We start from the raw sequence: 21,451 nt of genomic DNA on the forward strand, positions 1-21,451 counted from the left end.
AGATGTTCACTGGGTATGTGTGTAGCTATGCTTTTGTATCCTTGTGCTCCCATTTGGAGAGGGCCATGTAAGGTTAGTCTCCTATGGCTCCTAGCTCTTTTCTTTTTGACTTGATAGATGTATAATGGTTGTAAAAGCTATTAAAAATCACAAAACAAGAGGGAGAGAACAGCTCTGAATCTGTTCTTGGCCTGTGTTGGCCTCTGGTTTTTGAACCTGGTCATATTTTATCTACATAGAAAGTTTCTTCCCACCAGTTAATAATGTCTGTAACAGGAGTTCAGTGCAGGACATTTGCTCTCTGGGGATGGAATATTGGTGAGCCTGAACTGCATGTGAGAGCTGGGCACATATATGTATATACTCACATATGAGTGGTACCAGTGCAAGCAGGCTCCATTTGCAGCTGCTTATGCCCAAACATAAGAGCATACATATAACAAAGTTTTCCAGCCAGTCACATGGTTGAAAGAGGCAAAAGTAATTCATAGACCCAGTCATGTTTCAGTCATCCAGTTTTAACTTGAAAGTCAACTTTAGAGAAAAACGTTCCTAAAAAGAAACTCTCTCAGCAAGAAAAAGTTGGAAGTGGAGTATGACGTTTTTAAAACGGCCTGTGAGAGAGCAGAAATTCTCCTTCAGACATACCACAGGTCTCCACATATCTCTCGAGCACAGTGCAACAAGAGGAGCACACGTTTTACAGTTCTAAGCATATTTAATACAATGTTTTTACAGCAGCTGTTGCTTTCACAGAACTTTAACCCCACTGTGTAAATGCATCACAGGGAAAATACTCTGTTGTCTTGGAGACAGCCTTTGCTCACAAGCCTTTTTCCACCGAGCTGGTGTCAGCTTTCAGCCTCGGTCACATTCCAGGCAGGCGGGCAAACCCTGGCCTCTACTCAGCCTTCAGGACTGGTCTTGCTGGAGAACGGCTCAGAAATCCACGGCAATTAGCACAGCCCTGCACGATCAGCTTCCACAGCTGCACCTGACGAGAAAAGGAGAAAAATCAGTCCAAAAGGGAAACAAAGAGCAAAAGTGTTCCTGACACCCTATTTTTTTTTTCTTCTCGTAGTCATTTGTTTATCACTTATTGAGCCCACTACAGAGCCAGGTGTCTTTTTCCTGCTAAATTTAGACAAATTTATTGCCTTAGCTGAGAAGTGTTATGTTACAGCTGACACTTGGAAGACCATTTGATGTATAGTGTGACAAATGCCTGCCATTAAAGGACTCATAGAACTTCTCTCATCTTTGCTGAAAGATCATACCACCTCCTGACTTGATATGTCCATCTCTCTAGCAAAGGCACTCACAACTACAGGTAGTACACAGCAAAAGTTGCCTTCATCACGTGCATTTGTGGACACAGCCCAGAGATGTATCCGAAAGGCCTGCCTTCAAAAGTCACATATATGAAAGAGAAAGAGTTGGAAACTTCTGTTGAACCCAAGAGTATTTGGTTTCATCCCCATTTAAGACATATGAATATGCTTGAAGTGTCTGTGCTCCATGCATGACTAATAATAATAAAAAATGATGCTGCAAACTTCAAATATAGCTGCCACGCATCAAGGAGAGATTTTTCAGAGTTGTGTAGCTGGACCTAATCCTACAAAGCACTAAATGCAGTGAGTGTCCAAAGGACTCAGGTCTTCCAAAAGAATGCTTCCAACAACTAAGGCCTTACATCTAGTAACCTCTCTGAAACTAGCAAAGTATAGTCATGTCTCTGGCTAATTTGTAATCAACACTTCTTTACAGTAGGTAATGCAGAGCCAATGTAAAGCTAAGAAGATAATGTTTGTTCCCAAACACCCTCATCAAAGCCCAAATCTAGAACATGTTCCTAACTAGGACTACATTAATTACTGTCTTTAATAAAAACATGTACTTCAGATCCCTTGGTTGAAATGACATTTGCAAAGCATATGTTTAACATTAGGAGTGTCCTTTCCTGAATCAGAGCCTAGAAGATTAGCTGAATGTTTTTTCAAAAAGTTTAAAAAGTAAGAATTCCTGCGTAAGATGGCTTGAGTGAGCAGAAATTTGAGGGAAGATCCTGTAACTTCAATGATGTTTGACTGAAGTAAGGACCAACATATTGTCCTCTCTGCAGCAGAACAGACCTCAAGACTAGTAAGAGTTTTGGCTGCTAAAAAAAATTAGGACTGGATTCAAGACTGGACCTGCAAATAAGCTCAATGTAAACCAAAGATAGTTTTAATGTTGTATAGCATTAAAACAAGGTAGGGCTCTTAAGAACATGTGTGAGTCCTAAAGCATCACAGGAAATTCTTCTCTGGATTAAGTTGTGTTTAAAGCTTGTGTTTTAACTTGTGCATTGTACATCCCACCAGTTTATGCCTCCTATGCTTAGCAGTGGGTTACAAAATGTGGAAAGATGCCTTCAGCACAAGTCTAGCTTAACTGACCACAGTGATTTCTTCCTCCCATGCACCAAAGCCTCTAGAGGCAGCTCAGCTGGCTCTACCCTATGAAAATGCTGCATCTACAGCACTACTTTTCCAGCATTTGTTGTGCCAAAGCCTGCTGTGCTGGCAAGCCAGGAGTTGCAGGTGTTGCTGCAAGGCTCAGCAAAGCTAACAAACTGTCTCATTCAGTCCTAGCCACCAGCAATTTCCTTGCTTAAGGCTAGGTTCCCAGATCAGCAAGTACGACTGCAAACACTGCAGAGGACACCTGCATGATTCCCACATGATGGTCAGAGCCAGGCTCTCCACTACCCTCTCTGCTCCTTCCCCAACAAAGGGTTTGGGTAATTTCAGTGGAGTACCTCAACCCTATCCATCTCTGATGATGGTTCCCTGGAGAAACACCAGAAAATAAAGAAAAAAGAGGATCCCAGAATTCCATCTTCCACAGTTTTCTCATTTATGTGCTAACTGCAACAGGGGATGATGAAGAACTTAATCACTGATCACCGTGATTTTCTTGAGGCAGCCAGAGCCATAGTTCGAGCCCCAAGAATCTAGGGTGATCTGAGGCCATTTACTAAGAACAGTAGCAGCTTCTTAGCATAGAAATGAAGTTAGAAGTATGGAGCCAAAGCCACAAGGCAAACCTCCCCTGTGTGTCATGAGCAGTATTTGGCCTTTCAGAGGATGTGTGCATGTCTGCTTGCAATCTGAAAATGCCAAACCACATTCTGCAAGTGTCACATGCCCATGCTAGATATAGGAGTTCATTAGGAAGCAACTGACCGATGCTGTCAAGCTCAAACATAGAGAGTTGGTCTGATCTGACCTCAGAGAAGAATCAGTGTGTACTTGACATTTATATGTGTGGCTTTACTGAAAGTGAAAACATATTTCTGACCTCAGTATCACAGGCAAATTGTAACCGTGCATCTTCTGTCCTGGAAAGTACAAGCATTTTTGAGGTTGTGCTGCTATCTGCCTTGCTTTTAATTCTGCACATTCAAAAGTGCACTTTAAAAGCTATGCACTGACAAGGCAGAGGGTTGCAAAAGCAGCTACAAAAGCCAGTGTGACACTTGAATTGCTTCCAATGAATACTAAGGAGAGGTAATTAGAAATACATAGTATCTAATCACATCCATTTTGTTTTTGTAAAAGGGCGATTGTTATCTGGGTTCAAATGAAAACATGCATGCAAAAGGTTTGTACCCAATCACAGACTATACAATCTGACATATTTCTAGCCAATATGAAGCAACCCAGCTGGAACTTGGAGGCCTTGAAAGTTCCCAAATAAGCAGGGGCCCAGAATTATTAATAAATGCATTAGCAAAAAGCTTGTCTCTGTTTTAGGTATTATATTTCAAAATGGATGTAGATGGGGTTTTTGTTGGTGTTTCTTTTTCTTTCTTCTTTTTTTTTTTTTCTGGTTTAAAACTGACTGAAGTGAGATGGTTGTGATCTATGTAATTCTAAACCTGACATACAACTTTTTTTCATGGACTACACTCCTACATTCATATATAATCAGAAAATAAGTTGTTCTGTTATTTCATAGGAAATCTTTCAATGCCTTTATACTCTTGGAATTTCATGTTGGTCTTCCAACATGATTAGCTGGTACGTTATTTACCTCTGTCTGACCTCTGGTATCTCCAACCTCTTATCCTCCGGATCTGCTGTCTTTGTCACTTTTTTTGGTGCACTTAAATACTCCTAGTAATCTATAAAATAGACCTTCATAACTGTTTAATTTTTTTGGAATGTTAAACCCAAATGGTTAGTCAACATTTTTTTCTTCTCTGGTGGTTCTTTATCTCTGAGTTCCAGAAAGAAAAATCATAGAATCATAGAATCACAGAATGTCCCCAGTTGGGGGGGACACAAAAGGATCATCAAGTCCATCTCCTGGCTCCACACAGGTCTACCGAAAAACTCAGACCATATAAATAAGAGCATAGCCCAAACGCTTCTTAAACTCTGACAGGCTTGGTGCCATGATTATGTCCCTGTTCCAGTGCAAAACCACCCTCTCAGTGAAGAACCTCTTCCTCATATCCAACCTGAACCTCCCCTGTCGCAGCTTGACTCCATTCCCTTGGGTCCTAAATGAGTGTGTTTAGGTTTTTTGTTTTTGTTTTTTTTTGTTTTGTTTAGTTTTATGAAATTATTGGTAAACACTATTGAAACAACCTTTTTTTGTCCTCTAGCAAACTATCAAAGTAGGAAGATACAAAATTTCCAACACTAGTGCATGCTGGAGTTTGCTTGAAAAACAAAACTTTGTTTAATACATGGTCCAGTGAAAGCAGTGCTATACTATGGTGGTAAAAAATGCGCTAGTGCATGCTGGAGTTTGCCTGAAAAACAAAACATCGTTTAATATACAGTCCAGTGAAAGCCGTGCTATACTGTGATGGCATTTATGAAAGCAATAGGACAAAAATTCTGACATTTAACACTTCCAGATACATCAAAACTTACCCAGAAAAATGGCTAGGATAGGGCAAAGAAAGGGAAAGGGTAACAGGCTGTAGGTCCCATTATGAAAACTTAAAGTGCCCTAAATGACAAAGCATAGCACTGTGAAAGGAGGCAGGTGTCAGATGCCTTTGTTGCATCTTCACATATTGGCTAGTCTCTGACTCTCAAGGGTGCCCATGAGGAGGGTCACCTTTGCTGGTCTTCAGCTTTCAATCAAGTACCTTTGTGTTTCCCACCCTACCCAGGAGTGCATGCTTCTCCCTTCTGCCTCTCTGATTGCCCCTTCTGGGAGGGCTGGGGACCCCCAGGGTGGCAGTGCTTCTGCCCCTCACCTTGGTGTCATCCGCAAGTGCCTCAACACACTCTTGGTTTCTGTTGCTTGCAAAACCATACTGAACAGGAGAGAGTGGCAGTACCTACCCCTCAGTGGCAGATACAGGAGGGTGTCCTCATGCAAATGTCCCCTTTAAGCCTGGAGATACGGTTTTAAGGAACTGTCGGGAAACCAAAGAGGTGACTGTGCTCCCATCTTGAAGAACTGATACACAGCTAGAGGTAATTCAGCAGTTATAGTCTTTCCTGACTGCTTTCCTGAGGACCAGTTAACTGAATTTCTTGTTTTTATGTAAGAGTCTTCCTGTTCTGAAGTGTGATAGAGCATCAGAACAGGCATCGATAACAGACTATTTCAATGGACTTTTCCAGGGAAGTAATTGACAAGAAAAAGTGATTTGGGATTATCTGGCATGAGAAACATTAGCATTAGATTAGATATAACGGCATAAGATATCTTCTGATAACAGGTTTCCAAAGAATCAGTTGTCTCTTCTGAAAGGTACGAAACAGTGAAGCAGTAATAAATTAAATCTCTGGGACAAATCACTGAGATCATACAAGATCTGTTTCAAAGCATAATTGCTTTATTGGACCAGCTGGTGAAAGCATAAAAAACTCTTGTGGCCTGTCACCTGCTGACAGTCACAGATCTATCAGCTATCTGAGGTATTTGGGAAACCTGTGCATTTCAGGATGAGGTTGTTCGCACTTGGAGATTTTGGAAGAGACTGCATTGATGTTGATCAGTCAACAGAGAATAAAGGTAAAGGGGAAAAGGAGCTTCTTTATTAAAAGTATTGTTATAAGATACTTTTCAGAGGTTTTTGCTTGACCTAATAAAAACCAAAAATCAGCTCAGTGAAATATGAAATAAAATGAGTCATAAAATCATACAATATCCTGAGTTGGAAGGAATCCACAACGATCATTGAGTCCAACTCCTGACCCCACAGAGGACTACCCAAAAATCAGACCCCATGTCTGAGAGTATTTTCCAAATGCTTCTTGAACTCTGGCAGCACTGGGGCCATGACCACTGCCCCGGGGAGCCTGTCCCAGTTCCCGACCCCCCTCTGGGTGCAGAACCTTTCCCTAACACCCAGCCCGACCATCCCCCTGTCCCAGCTCCATGCTGTTCCCTCGGGTCCTGTCGCTGTCCCCAGAGAGCAGAGCTCAGCGCCTGCCCCTCCGCTCCCCTCGTGAGGGAGCTGCAGGCCGCCATGAGGCCTCCTTCAGCCTCCTTTGCTCTGGGCTGAGCAAACCAAGGGACCTCAGCCGCTCCTTATACATCTTCCCCTCCAGACCCTTCACCAACTTTGTAGCCCTCCTTTGGACACTCTCTAATAGTTTTATGTTCTTTGTATATTATGGCACCCAAAACTGCACACAGTACTCAAGGCGTGAGGCTGCACCAGCACAGAGAAGGGCGGGACAATCCCTTCCCTCAACCAGCTAGCAATGCCAAGCCTGATGCACCCTAGGATATAGTTGGACATTTTGACCTCCAGGGCACACTGCTGGCTCATGTTCAGCTTGCTGTCAACCAAAAACCCCCAGATCCCTTTTCACAGGGCTTTTCTCCAACCTCTCATGCCCCAGCCTGTACATACATGTAGGATTGCCGTGTCCCTGGTGCAGAATCCAGCACTTGCTCTCGTTAGACTTCATACAACTGGTGATTGCCCAGCCTTCTGATTTGTCAAGATCTCTCTACAAGGCCACTCTACCCTTGAGGGAGTCAAGAGCTCCCCCTAAGTTAGTACTATCTGCAAACTTAGTGTGCATTTGAGTCCTGCATCCAGATCATTTATAAAAACATTGAAGAGAACTGGCCCTGAAATGGAACCCTGTGTAACCCTACTAGATCAGTACCTCTCCCTCATTCCCCATTGTGAGGAAGTTGTAATAATGAAGTCAGCCTTCAGTTTCCTCTTCTCTAACCTGAAAAAAACAAGTGACATCAGCCAGTCCTCATATTTCATCCCCTCTATACTGATGTTTCTTTTCCTTATATGTTTCCTTACATTTTAGAAATCAAAAAATATACATATATTCCAATGAAAAATATTAAAAGACCACGTTTGGATCATTTAAAGAGCATCATATGAAATATTTGACATACAAACAGTCTCTCTTTTCATGAAAACATGAAACTTTTTTTTTTTCAGCGAAGTGTCTATTAGATCCAGCATACTCCCCTTTACCAATAACAATATGCTTTAACACTGACTCAGCATGAGTGCTTCTTAGAGCCAGTGGGACCCTTGCCAGAGCAAGGAGTGGAAGGCAGATCCCTAGGGGAAAGGAGAATTATAACAATGGTGCTCTGCTGAAAGACCTTCTTGAAGGAAGGAAAAAAACGCTGTGGGGAAACCTCCAGGTAGTTCTTGTAATTAGAGACAAATTCTGTATGATCTTCCAAACCAAAGAAATAATTATCTTCATTGTTTCATTTGGAATGCTAGAAAAAATAAATAAAAATAAATTAAAAAAATAAAAATAAAGAGAGAGAGAGAGAAAAAAAGGAGACAAAAACACAAAAACACTGTTTTTGACCAAGTTCCCTGGGTTTGCCAGGGAACACGTAATACATACTTAGCTAACCTGGCTGGAACTATACCTAAACCACAGCTGAGTCACCTGAGAGGAGAAAAAGGAAGCATCCACAGAAATAGCAATCCATGCATCAGGCTCTGGCAGTTGCAGTCTTAGCTGGCCATGCTGCATGCCCTTCTCCTATCACCACTTCACTCCTTCCTGCAGTGGTAAAACACACAGTAGAGTTTTCAGTCTTTGGAACCAGTTCCAGTCTAGCACAGGTGATGATAGCTCTGGTGAGATCACAGGGGACACCCTAAGGGGCAACACCACCCCTGACACCTACTCTACAAATAATAAGTGTGCCCAGTCCTTGAATTGCCTGATACCATATGACCTATACCTACATCTGACATACAGGTATCTAGGAGTTTAGAGGAAGAGTTCAGATCAAAGTGTATAAAATTCATGTTAGAAAACATTAATTTTTTATTCAGCATATTTATTACATACTAAGCATATACTTAGGACTTCTGCATTTGTCAATACCTGTCACTATTACAAAACAAGTACAGTGAAGAGACTGTCGGTCTCATAAAATGATATGCCACTAAGCTGATCTGCTCTCATTATTCCTGCAAGTTCTCTGTTGCAGCAGCATCAATGACTGCAACAGCAAGAATTTCTGGACCACAAAAGGAACTGCTGCTCTAGTTCCACCAGGTAAACTTTATGTTTCTGTTTAGATAACAAAGTGCTTTGAAGGGAGCACTCCTGCTTAGCAAGTGGAGTTTCAGACCACTGGCTAGTCTCAGGGCATACAAGCTGCATTTTTTTATGGTTAAACTAAACCAGAAGACACCCTAACAGTGCACTGACTGTATTCCCACTGCTAATGAACATTTAGCAAAAAAACAGATCAGAGCTAGTCCAAAATAAAACGCCTGAAACACATCTGGTATGAATGTTGGCTCTCCAGTACTGCTCCTGTTGTGCACCAGAAGCTGTTTATGTGAAAGTGGCCTTTGTCATCTGCCCAAACAGCAGTAGGTGACAGAACATATATACAGGCTGCATTAACACCATCACTCCAACCTTAACATTCCCCTGCGAGCTGCACCTGTTCCGTGTGTGTACTGGATGTGAAGTAAAACTGACTGGATCAGCTCATAGTAAGATGAGGCTGCTGGCACTCCTGCCCTTGGTTAACCAGATACTACGTGTTCTTGGTGACAGTATATTTAAGCATAAGGCCTGAAACACTGATGCAGAACAGCAGCATATTTTAATCCTCTTAGTAGATATGTGGAGGTCAGGTTCACTGATGTATTTTGGATTGCTACCTGCTGCATGTGTGATTTTCTGTACTTCCATCGATCACAATGTCAGAGTTTAAACTGTATCCACAAAGGGTCGTTGCAGATCAAAATATATTCAAATACTGTCATATCTTTTCTTGGAAGGTTCTGAAATGGTCTCCATTGTCTAAACAACCTTGAGGTGTAATAGGAGTGTTCAGCTTCTACCATCTCAGACCTTTGGTTTGTGTTGCTGTTTTTTTCTTTTTGTTTGTTTGGTTTTGCCTTTGAGTTCTGTTACAGACTGTATTCAATAAGAGTTTAATGTTAGCCATCAGACAGTAAAGCAAGGATATATAGCTAAGTCTGTCATTGTATTGCTATGAAATAAGAAAACATTATATAGCAAATTCCACCAGCTCTTTCCTTCAGGTAATCACTTGCAACATATCCCAGAGCTGCTGACAGATTTCTGCTGTGTTCGTTTAGTCACAGCCTGCCCAGTGGCTGATTAGGTCCGTTCCCTCCAGTGAACCAAAATTTTGTTCTTTTAGCAAAGGCTTTGCTAGGATACATCCCTAAGTTCCCCAGTAGCAGAAGGGAGTGGACCAAATATGTATCCCCTTCCCAAAAGCACAGCAATCAGAATCCCCCTTGTCCACTGGGAATGACTTGAAAGCATCGCATATTTTCCTAAGCTAGCATTTCGCCTTTGTTAAGACATGCCAATTGTGTTAGCAAGTGCTCTGTGTAATCCATGACTTAAAAATCTGGAGCCTTGACTTTTAAAAGAAGAGCTTGTTATTACAGACCTATTGTTAGCCACGTGTGGCAGTATTAGAAAGATACGGTTGTGTACTTTGGCTTTGTTAATAAATCTAAACCCTGCCTTTGATGCTCAGTGGTGATAAAAAGTATACAAAAGCTTGAAATGCAAATACACTCGTGTACATAGCCCAAATGATTCACATAATTTGCAGACATGTGTTGTCTTATGTACTGTAGTCACCATTGCCTCAGTAGAAGTAGAATGCATTATGGTAAGAAAAAGAAAAGAAAAAAAAAAGTGGTATAAACATCGTAGTTTATTGTGAAGGATAAATTTCAGCAATTAAGTGTTGTGGAGATAGATATTTTCACCAAAGTATTACAGACATTTTAGTACAAAACCACACTTTTACTACAACAAACAAAATAAACAGCTACTGAACCTTCCTTTCATCACCAAAAAAAAAAAGCCCCAAATTTACAAAAAGCAAAATTTGAGGACTGTGAAGTGACTTGGAATGAAGTTGCTGCAAACTTAAAGTGATTAAGCTTGTAAGCTCATTTATTTTCTTACTTCATATTTAATGTTGTTTGAAATATAGTGCTATGTAGGCATGATTTACACCTAGTGTAAGGAATGTGCTCACATGCTACTGTTCGTTATGTCCAGCTTTTGGCCTTGGCAAAAGCATCTGTTTCACGTGGCGGAAAATTGGAATCAAATTGGTTTGGTTTAAATTAGTTCATTATGTGCTAAGTAGTGGTTTGGAGCTGTGGGTGTCATTATTGAAATGTTTTTCTTGTCTATTGAAAACTAGGAAATTACCTAAAGTAAAGGTGGAAAATATTAACTAATGCCAACAGCACTTGAAAAGAATGGCTGGAGGTGTCAGGTCCTCACTACATTAATCATGTTGGATTATTAGCTCTCTTTCCTGAGGTGCACCTGTAATGGTGGGGTTTTGATGAGAATTAGATTTAAAAAATATGTGAATGGCAAGTTAGAATATAAGTTGTGCTTTATATGATCACAAAATTTAACATACACAGTTAGCTCCACAGTAAATTGTAGGTGAAGCTTGCTGATTTCTTCCGATTCATGAAGACTCTTAAGTAAAAGAGATATTCTTGAAGGAAATTCTAATCATAATTAGAATTTTGGTAGTTCTGCTAAAGGTGACTTGCAGTTCTATGGAATATATGGCTTTTACTGAAAATGAACTCTAACGAAATGTGCACTGCACCAGTTGAAATGGGACTTCAGGTGTTTTTGTTGTTGTTTTTTTGTTTGTTTTGTTTTGTTTTGCTTTGCTTTGATACTCTGCTTTCAAAACACATTGGTAAGGAGGGAGTAGAGACTGGTGACTGTGCCTTCTGAGGGGAGGCAGGGACCTCTGGTTGTGAGTGATTGCACAGCATGGGCACCAAAACTCCAATCTCTGACCACTAATAGGTCATCCATCAGGACATTGCCAGACACTGATGACTCACCCTGAGCATGTGAGCCAGCTGGCTACTTATCTGAGAGTCAGGCTGAAAACCATGAGTTGTCTCAATGCAGATGGAAAAAAAAATAATTAAAGGGATCTATTTTTCTTTTCTATTTTTCACATTAAAAATTTTCAATATGAGCTAATAAATGCTATCCAGAGAAAACATGTCTCATCCTGAGAGGTGGCTCTTTGTCCAGGCCACTACCCCTCTTCAGAAGAGAACAGCAAAACAAACACAAAAACACTTTTTTGTTTTTGGGCTAGCAACATGCAGAAGAAAAGCTGATACCAGTTCCTGTCCTTCCTGCTACCTCATCTTACACAAACACTCAGCATATGCCACTATTTATGCCCTTGGATGCATCAGCCAGGGCTTTAAAAACTCTGTGAACACCCTCTCTGCTGACCAGTTGTCTGCAGTCAAAGCACTGAAGTCTTTGGATATGGCTCTGCTCTCTTCTCTACTTTAGCTCAGTAAACCCTGCTGCCTTTCCAGAAAAGCCAACAAGACATTGGGCAACAACAGGAAGAGTCCTGATGGCAGAGGACATTGTTTTGCCACCTAATAAAACCTTGGAGTGCTGCATGCAAAGCTGGTCTCTGAAACCCAAGAGGGGCATAACATACCTGGAAAGCATACAGAGGAGGGAAAGCAAAATGCTTAGGTTGGCAGAGGACCAGCCTTAGCAGGAAAGGCAAGAAGGGTTGGGACTCTTTGGTGCAGAGAGTAGGCTGAGGGATGATATGACCAGTTTGCAAAATCATAAAAGTGGTGGATAGCTTGAATGCGAACCTGCCATTCATAACTTTCACAATACTAGAGCTAGGGGGCACTCAATAAAACCCATGGATAACCTTAAATCGGATTAAAAAGTACTCATTTACAGTGCACACAGTGAACTTCTGGAACTTACTGCGAGGGAAGGCTAAGGAGGCTGGCAGTGACAGCAGGACCCCAAAAAGAATTAGATAAATTCCTGGACAATAGATCTATAAATGAGCAGTAAGAAGATGAGACAGAGGTGCACCCTCAAATACCCCCACCTTATGGTTGGTGATGCTGGGGAAGGATAAGAGGAAAGGCTCAAAAACATCCAAGGCTCACATGCTCCCCCTAAATATCACCTCCCATTCTGGATAGACAGTCAGAATTCCTGAAAGATTTCCACAGGTTCCTATAGTTAATAGCATCCTTGAAATACTTTGTAACTCAAGCTCCAACAAGGAAATCAGTATCAGAGGCTATAACTTTCTAGGGTACAGGATGAAATGACTCCTTTTCTTGATTGCAAACATGATGAACATTCTTGTTAAGCAGTGTTTCTGGAGGAGGATTGCCATTTGCTCTTCAGGAGACATGGGCTTGGTCTTGCCACAGATGAGCCACTAATACAGTGTCATTGCTGTCACTGCTTCTGTACATATCTCATGGTAGAGGAACACATTGAACTTAATTATCAACTTATTTTTTAATCTTGGCTTTTAGACTTTAAACTTTTTTTTTTTACATTAAATTTTTTAAAACTTCAAAAGTTTAAAACTAAAAAGGTGGGTTTTTTTTTTTTCTGATTTTAGAAAAGAGACACACAACTCTTCATTTCTTCACTGAAAAAAAAAAAAAGTGTTTGCTAATGTTTCCCATGTCCCATGTGCCTGGAAGTCTTTAATCCTTACCATGGACTGAGAACTCATATAAGAATACACAAATAAGATAGGAAAGCTGCCTTTCTAAGATGTGTACACCTTTTCATATAGGTTGTGTTGAAATTTGAGTAGTACCATCAGTAGGACTGTAATGTGAGAAGGAAAGAAGGTGGGAAAGAGTTGAAAATTTGCTGTTTGGTCTTTGAATATGCACAGCTGTTGTGATTGACATTCTCATGTTGGCAAGGAGTTGCTTATAAATGAGAAATATTTTTGACTGTAGAGAACTGATTCATAATTACCTTCTTTCACAGGATCCCTGAGAGTTTGCAATTTCACTCGGCAAAGTTCCTGCCAAAAATGTACTGCCTGAAGTATAGCTTGGTGAAGAAGGAGGTGGTGCTAGTCTATCTTACAGCAGAAGAAAATTGCCACTCTTATTGAAGATGAATACTGAAGGTTGCTAAGTAGGTACCGTTATGGCCTCCCAGACATACGTGTAACACCAGCTCCAAGACCACTTGTCTCCATGCATGTTGGAACAGCACATTCATGCTATTCCTATTATGTAAACCTTTGTCAGTTCCTTTCATCATTTTTTTCCCCACCAGATCAGGCTATTGTGGCATATTCTGCTATAATGGGTGTGGTTGATGTTTAGTACTATGCCTTCTACAGCAGGTGTGGTTTATGTTTAGCACTGTGCCTTCCTCCCTTCATGCTAATGATATTGCCTCTACTCTTAAACAGCAAATCAAAGTTTTTAGAGACAGTTCTCTTCTCAGCCACAGCCCTTCTTCTCTGCTTCGGTATACCTCTAACACTGCAGTTAGCAGGGCCGTGTTCTTACTGAGGACACATGTATGGCTATGTATTTACATGGGCATATACTTCAACAAGCAATATTGCCCATTACTAATAATGAAAATAGTAATAGCAACAGTAATGTTCAAGCAAGGAAGCTTACAGTAAGAAAACCCTTTACATACCTGTTATAGAGCTTTCATTGCAGGAGACTACTGTATCAAACACTCATCCACAACAGATACCAGCTGTATGCCAGTGAAGCAGGAGATGCAGGTTGATAAATCTGCTGTGAATACCCATGAGGTCACCCATGCCTCAGCCCTGGCTGCCAGGTCCTCGACCTTCCAAGTAGCTTGCCTGCTCTCTCAGTGGAATTCAGGGCTGTGCAGTTACTCCAGAGAGACACAGAGGATGATGAATTATTGTACAGTTGTCACTGTTCCACACGGGGCAGAGAGTCTCAAGAGGAAGATCTGTAAGATGAGTAGGTGCGCATGGTGCCTCACATGCCCTCTAGGTCTACTTGCCATGGAGCTTAAGGTTAAAGAAAACAGAAGGTAAAGCCTCAGTGCTACTCCATCTTTATAGGAATGTTTGGTGAAATCCACATTTCAAGATCACTGGTAAAGTCTGAGCCTTTCTGAGGGAGGAGCCAATCTGTCTGAAAGCAGTACAGAGAAGCAGACTTCCAGATATTTTCAGTACAACTGAGCAAGTGTTCTCTGTCATTAAAAGCATGCGATGAGCATCTGTCATCCATCCTACTTTTATTTATTTGGGGGCATACTGAAGACTTTATCAATTGCAAAGTAAAGATCTTGCAATGGTTTAAAAATGGATGCAACAGCTCTCCATTTTACTAAGGTCATTCGCAACAGCTCTCAGTTTTATTAAGGTCATTTCTCATTTATGCCTTTTAGGACAAGCAGTGAGTCAAATCCTGACCAAGTAAAAGTAGCATTTATGTGCCAGTTGATGTATTCTGCTGTAACTGCAATACATGGAAGGTTTGAAGGATATTTAACTGGGATTAGAATCAGATCCTAAGGATTGAAGAATTATCCTTAATACTGTGTCAGCCACAATTTCCCAGCATCAGGCATCTGTAGAAGTACAGCTGAGGTGTAGCTGAATTGTAGCAGAAGGATATATATTGTAAGATACAATGAAATCAAGGTATCTTAAAGTAAATAGTTGTTCCCATCACAATTTACACTTTTTCAGAATAGCTGGAATTGCACAGATGTGGTGTCTACAGTGAATGAGAATTGAATCCTTAGTAACTCACGGCACTAAACATAAAAGCTTTCTCCAGCAGCAGTTGATGCCCCAGCACTGGAGGCACATCCAGTTACTCAAGAAATGTATTATTTACAAGGAAGGAGGGACAAGACAGGTATGGGATATTTGCAATGTTTCTTCTTGCAACAAAAACCTTTTATGCACCTTAGTGAAAATTTTACTTTGCATTGTGTTTCAGCATTCTCCCCCAACAGAGGAAATCTACTTCTTTGCCTCCACAGGGGCATTGCAAGCTGAGGGTCCTTCTTCCATTGCCAAGCAGGAATGACATTGCTTGGGGTAGCCTGTGCAGTTACTGTCCTCTGCTCCCTGCCCAGAGGCCACGCATGAACAGCCAGCCTGGCTGTGGATGGGCTGCTGGATTATCAGGATTGAAAACAGTGCTCAGTAGGCCAAATGAGGGTGCAGTAACTCCCAGGTTTGCTCATCTAACCCAGTTTGGTTCAATCAAGTGTTTAATGGGAGAGATATAACTCTGTCAAAAATTGATCCTCGTGAATCAGAGCTTTCAATATACACACAGCCTAGCTACTCTGATGGTAATAATGCTAAAAAATTGTATAAATGAATGAAAGTAACAACAGTCATTTGTACTGTTTTGTTTCCTTTTGCTCACATGCACGGCCTGATGCCATTTCAAAGAAAATGGCATTCTTGCAATGTGCCTGAGGCCAGGTCTGGCCATCCTCAACACCTGGTTTAGTAGTTCTCTTTGCCTCTGGAATCAGTGGTGAGAGGAAAGGTGTTTCGGTCAGTCCTTGACCCAAGTGGCCAAAAAGAGACAGCACAAAAACAGTGCCTCACATCCATCCCACTTATGACTGGCTGACTCAGGGACAGCCCCTGCCTCTAGCATTGGGAAAATTAATCTGTTGTGTCCAGGTTAGCCATCACTGTCTCCTGCCTCCTCCCCTGAAACAGCTGGGAGCAGTGACTTGCACAGTGGCAGCTGTATTAGGGTGAAAAAAAAAAAACCACACGTGGGCCAAATGTAAGGATCTTTACACAGAGTACAACCGTGTGCCTAAAAACCTCGGTGGCATGGTGACATTCAAATAAAAGCATGACCAGCATGTAACTGCAGGAGATATGATAAGTAGCTCCTTCCCAAGATTTTTTCCTGCAGTAGTAAGGATAATAGATATCTTGTAAGAAGTCTCTACTGAAGAATTTTTTTCATCCCCTAAAACACTAAATCAAGCAAGAATATCCAAGAGCAGAGCAATGCTATAGACCCACAGCTCTTGAGAATTAAAATAAACAATTAATATTAACCTAAACGAGGGAGCAGGAAGACATTTAGGGACCCATGCAACTTTTACTGTGGTAAAGAGTCCAGTTCCCTCTTTTAAAGTGGGCAGTTATATTTTTGTTCCATGTTGCACCCTGCAGCAAATATGAAGATAGCTTCATTTCCTGTTCAGTGAGCAAAGGCAGAAAACAAGACCTGGCCTCTTGGGGCTGAACTGTGTTATTCTGTGAGGTAAGATTTGCCAAAGAACATGGAATAAGCACCCTTCGACTTCACGGTTCTCTTCTCCACTACCAGCTAGTTGATCACAGGTGCTGGCAAAAACCCGACTAACCTCCTGAAATTTACTGGGGAGCACTTTGTTATTTTAACACTACATTCAGAGAGTTCCTAATTTGCTCTGGTTTGAAGTGCTCCTTATGAATACAGTGAAAGTAAAAAGAACTCCAGAAGGAACCTGAATAAATACAGAAGAATTCAATAGCAAATACAGCAGTTAAGGAAACAACCATGAAATATCTGTGCACAAAATACACTGGAGTGAAATCTGATTGTAGTTTCACTTTGTAACCATGCTACCGCTCTACAAACATAGCTTGTACTTTTGTACCTGTCAGAGGTACAGACAGAGTGCTGAGGAAAACACCTTCTCGGAGGGTATGGTAGAGTTTATGGGAACTCAAGAAAACCGCAAGAGAAATAGTCAAGCACTCATGACTCCTTGAGGAAGTTCCTGATACCAATACCTTTTCCCAGAATTTTCCTGAAAATAGGACCACTAGTAAGCCCTCAGGTCACACAAGAGCCCTGCAAGAGACCAAGAAAGCAGCCATGAGCTGTCTGAGTTAGTGTTGGGAAATGTCTCCAGCCGGAGACAGAAAATCACACTAGGAGTGGATGTATCCACAGCTGCACTAGTACCATTTCAGTAAACAACACTGGACTATACTTTGGAATGATCTATAGTAGTCAGTGCCATTTTTGGCACTGGAACAAAATCACAGGCAGAAGGGAAAGCAGGGATTTGTTATTTCTTTGTGGTGTCATACAACATACTGGAGAGGTAGTTTTCCATGACATTTGTCCTTGCAACCTAAGCTACATTCATTGTGCCAGGAAGCTAGTCATTTGGAGGCCCAGTCTTCATCAGTTTGAAGTTTGAAAGACCATAGTTGTTTGTAGGGAAGAGGAAAGTAAAGGAAGTTTTCAAGGAAAAAAATATATATATATTGCAAAGTAAAGTGTTAATATAACCAAAGACCTGAGATCACCTGAAGACTGAAGACAGTGTGGATTTTGATATTATTAACAACACACCCCAGTGCAAGTTTGGAGGGTCTATGTCTCAGACTCAAAGCTGATATAAGCTTTGGCGGGCACAGTAGGTCACTGTAGCAAATAATGTATGTTTGAAGAAAAAAAAAACTATTTTTCTAGCCACATCTGTATTTCCAGATGTCATTACCTGAGTACCAATATAAAATAAGCTTGGTAGGTATAGAAGGGTTTTAGGATCAATCTCAAGAAAGCCATAGGAGAAATAGTCAAACATTCATAACTCCCTAGGGGACATCCAATAATCTTTCTGATGTCAATACCTAAGTACCAATATAAAGCAAGCTGTTTCAATTAGCTAGCTCTTCAAACAGAAATATCTTTTCCTAAAGGCAGATGCTCTTTGAGGCACTGCGTTAGAAAAGACAAAAAATATTTCTCCAATGATGATATTTTAATGTTTACTGAATAAAACTTGTGGCGATATATTTTAAATGGTATTCCATAAAGTTTATTACTAATAGCATTAATAGCCCCCAATATTCCCAATATTTGGCATTTTTACTTATGCTCTTGCCTAAGTGTTTGCAGGGTTCAGATCTGTGTTCCTCTAAGGCTTTTGGCAGTTGTTCATGCCTTTTTTCTTTTTTCTTTTTTTTTATTTTTTTCTTTTTTTTTTTTCCATTTACTGTATAAAACATGGGGAAAAAATAATGATTTCTGGTGTTACATTTTCCCAAATGGGTTCCAACTTCTTGTGACTTATCAGATTCAAGGAAGGAATGAGAAATTGATGCAAAATGAGGGCAGTGAGATGAGAATAATGTAGCCTTAGGAAACCTAAGGCTGTGTTCCAGGTCTATGAAGGAGGACAGATAGTGCAAAGACAAAGAAGAAGATCTATCTGGAGGTCTGAGTGACAAATGACACAGACATACCTCTGAAGGTTTATTATGCCCTCAGAGCGTTTCAGGAGAATGAGAGCCTCATATTAGTTGGCCGCCTACCTGTTATTTTCTGGGTGGCAGTGGATAACATTGTGCTGAAGCCTTTGAGAATGTTTGAATTCAACCTCGGGCAGAAGATTACAATGAGATAGATAATGTGGTCCCTAAAGTAAGTTTGTTGGCTTCAGCTAATTTAATTCAAAAGCCGTTCTCCTTATTACAGAAATCCTAGGAGAAACTTGCATTCCCCGATGTCTTGATCTACAAAGGTGTAAGGCGTAAGGTTCTATCAGCTCCCCTTGGTTTCATGTAAAGACCTGGTTACTTGGACCTCTAAAACTGTAGATTTACATGTGACACATGAAGAATCTGCCACATTCAGTTTCTCATTATACAGGAGCATAAAAATGATTGAAAGAGGGGGAAAAAACAACAAACCCTAACTTCATAAACATTCATTAAAGTCCATCATCAGTATCTAAGCAGCATGATAGCATAACAATATGTCAGTTGTCACATTGTAGCATGCAAGTTTTATTCCCAAATTACTCCAGTAACCTAAATAAGAAAGACAAAATGCACAAAGAATATGGCCATCTGGAATACATAATGTGGAAAGATCTGCAATGCATTACATGGTCTGGAAAGTGGCTGGTCGAATTCCAGAGAGCTAAGATAGACTTCAAAGTCTGGCCGCACATCAGTGAAACTGCTGATCAGCTCAGATATTTAAAGTGGGTGTAGATGAATGAATTTATTACATTTTTTATCTGTTGCTTTCATATGGGAAAACATGACTGTAGACAGGTTCTCCACTGATTTCATTTCATGCTTGGTTCTTTTGTTTTTAAGTGTATAGTATATTTTCAAAATCTTACATCATATTGTAGATTTATAAAGAGGGCATTTTCTCATCATTTATAATGTCCCTGCACAACAGCAAAATAAATAAATAAATAAATCTGTAAAGAATAAGACATGACTGAAATATATTAAAAAATAAAAGTTGGGTAATTTTTGTTCTTCAGCAATGGAAGGCAAATCAAGCTGGATTTCCAAATTTGTTTTATATTTAGCTAAACCCCCAAACATCCTCCATTTGGGATTTTTCATATTTTTAATTCAAACAGCTTCCTTATGAATTAAGTGCTATGTATGACTCTTATTTACCCAAACTTCCAACATTTTTACTTTTTGTTGGAGGAAGGAAAAGAAAGATGAAGACATAAACTTCACTATTTTCCATATACAGATCCTAGAATCACATGTACTGGAGTTGGGATTTGATGTGTTCAAGGCGTTTTTACCAACCTGTGAATGAAACCATGAATCTCTGAATTTAAACCATCTCTAACAGGACAACTGGATTATTTTGCTCTTCTTTTTCCCTCTTATTGAAGGTTGGCATTGTTGCAACAGCTCATATAAAGAATCTTTCACTTGGCTCTCCAAAGGTAGAAGTGCTCTAACTGAACATCCTAGCAGTAAATTTACTGTGGTGACTATTATTTACCCACAGAAATTAACTATGAGTAGCAAAATGCTGTTTATGTCATTTTTTTTTCCTAAATTATTTAGGGTGTGTTACATTCTGTACTGAGCATTCTTCACTAAGCAATTCAAAGTTTCCTGTTTATATAGCTCCAGTATCAAGTAAACTGCTAGGAGAGCTGTTTTTAATTGTCTTTTAATTTCTATTAAGTACATTATATAAATTATAGTGTAAGACATGCATAACATTTTTTGCATTGGATTGAGTAAACTGTCTGTGGGAAATGCATTTGGGATGGGAGCTTTCATGTTTTACCTTCCCAGGGTCCATAACAAAATCCCAGTATGGGTTCCCATGCAGGTCCTCATCCTCCAGCTAGGCTAGCACACACTCAGAAAGATGCAGCCAAACACCTTCAGATGCAGACAGTAGATAGATCATTGCAAACATCATGGCAGAAATCATACTAACCTCTTATGACTGTCTTTTCCTTTTCAAGAAGATAACAATAACTGCCATAAAATAATGATGGCCTTGGAAGATAAACCATTTTCCTCAGGATCTTCTTGCATCCCATTAATGAATTCCCTGGGGAAGACATATATTCTGTTTGGCTACCTCTGTGTATGGATTTGACCCAAATCAATGAAGTTAGAGGAGAGTTTATGTTGTGACGTGAGAAGAACAAATGGGAACAGCAGAAAGAAAACACAACCATTATTAAAAGAGATGTTTGGTTAAGGACTGGTGGTTGTTGCAACAGTATTTGGCTTCAGACAGATGTGACAGTAGATGACAGTTATGGAAAACGCCAACACAAAAGCAAGGCTGTTCATCCACTATTATCTTAAAACACCTTCAGCAATATGATCTTCACCAAAGCCTCAAGAGCTGAGGTCTAAGGTGATTTACCTCACTAGATGGTCTTTCAAGATCCCTTTCAATCCCTAACATTCTGTGATTCTGTGATTCTTCCCAAAATCTTTAAAACACACATGCAGGCAATCCCTATGGTCATTTGGCTCATCAACTTTCCATTTCTCCTGATCCCAGGTGTCAGAAATCACTTAATATCACTTAATATAGAGAAGGAAAGAAGGAAAGAAGGAAAGAAGGAAGGAAGGAAGGAAGGAAGGAAGGAAGGAAGGAAGGAAGGAAGGAAGGAAGGAAGGAAGGAAGGAAGGAAAGAGAGAAAGAAAGAAAGAAAGAAAGAAAGAAAGAAAGAAAGAAAGAAAGAAAGAAAGAAAGAAAGAAAGAAAGAAAGAAAGAAAGAAAGAAAGAAAGAAAGAAAGAAAGAAAGAAAGAAAGAGAAAGAAAGAAAGAGAGAAAAGAGAAAGAGAGAGAGAAAGAGAGAGAGAGAGAGAGAGA

General features: G+C 40.4%; 1 long non-coding RNA gene across 1 annotated transcript; it reads right to left on the minus strand.

Annotated features, from left to right (window-relative positions):
- Positions 1-698: 698 nt before the first annotated feature.
- LOC136789074 (uncharacterized) lies at positions 699-14,501 on the minus strand. The gene is made up of 2 exons (XR_010827849.1): positions 13,998-14,501; positions 699-994 (listed from the first exon to the last, which is right to left on the minus strand). It is a non-coding gene; the product is annotated as an uncharacterized lncRNA (long non-coding RNA).
- Between the last annotated feature and the right edge of the window lie 6,950 nt (positions 14,502-21,451).

The sequence above is a fragment of the Anser cygnoides genome, chromosome Z (genome assembly GCF_040182565.1).
Source record: "Anser cygnoides isolate HZ-2024a breed goose chromosome Z, Taihu_goose_T2T_genome, whole genome shotgun sequence".
Classification (NCBI taxonomy): domain Eukaryota; kingdom Metazoa; phylum Chordata; class Aves; order Anseriformes; family Anatidae; genus Anser; species Anser cygnoides.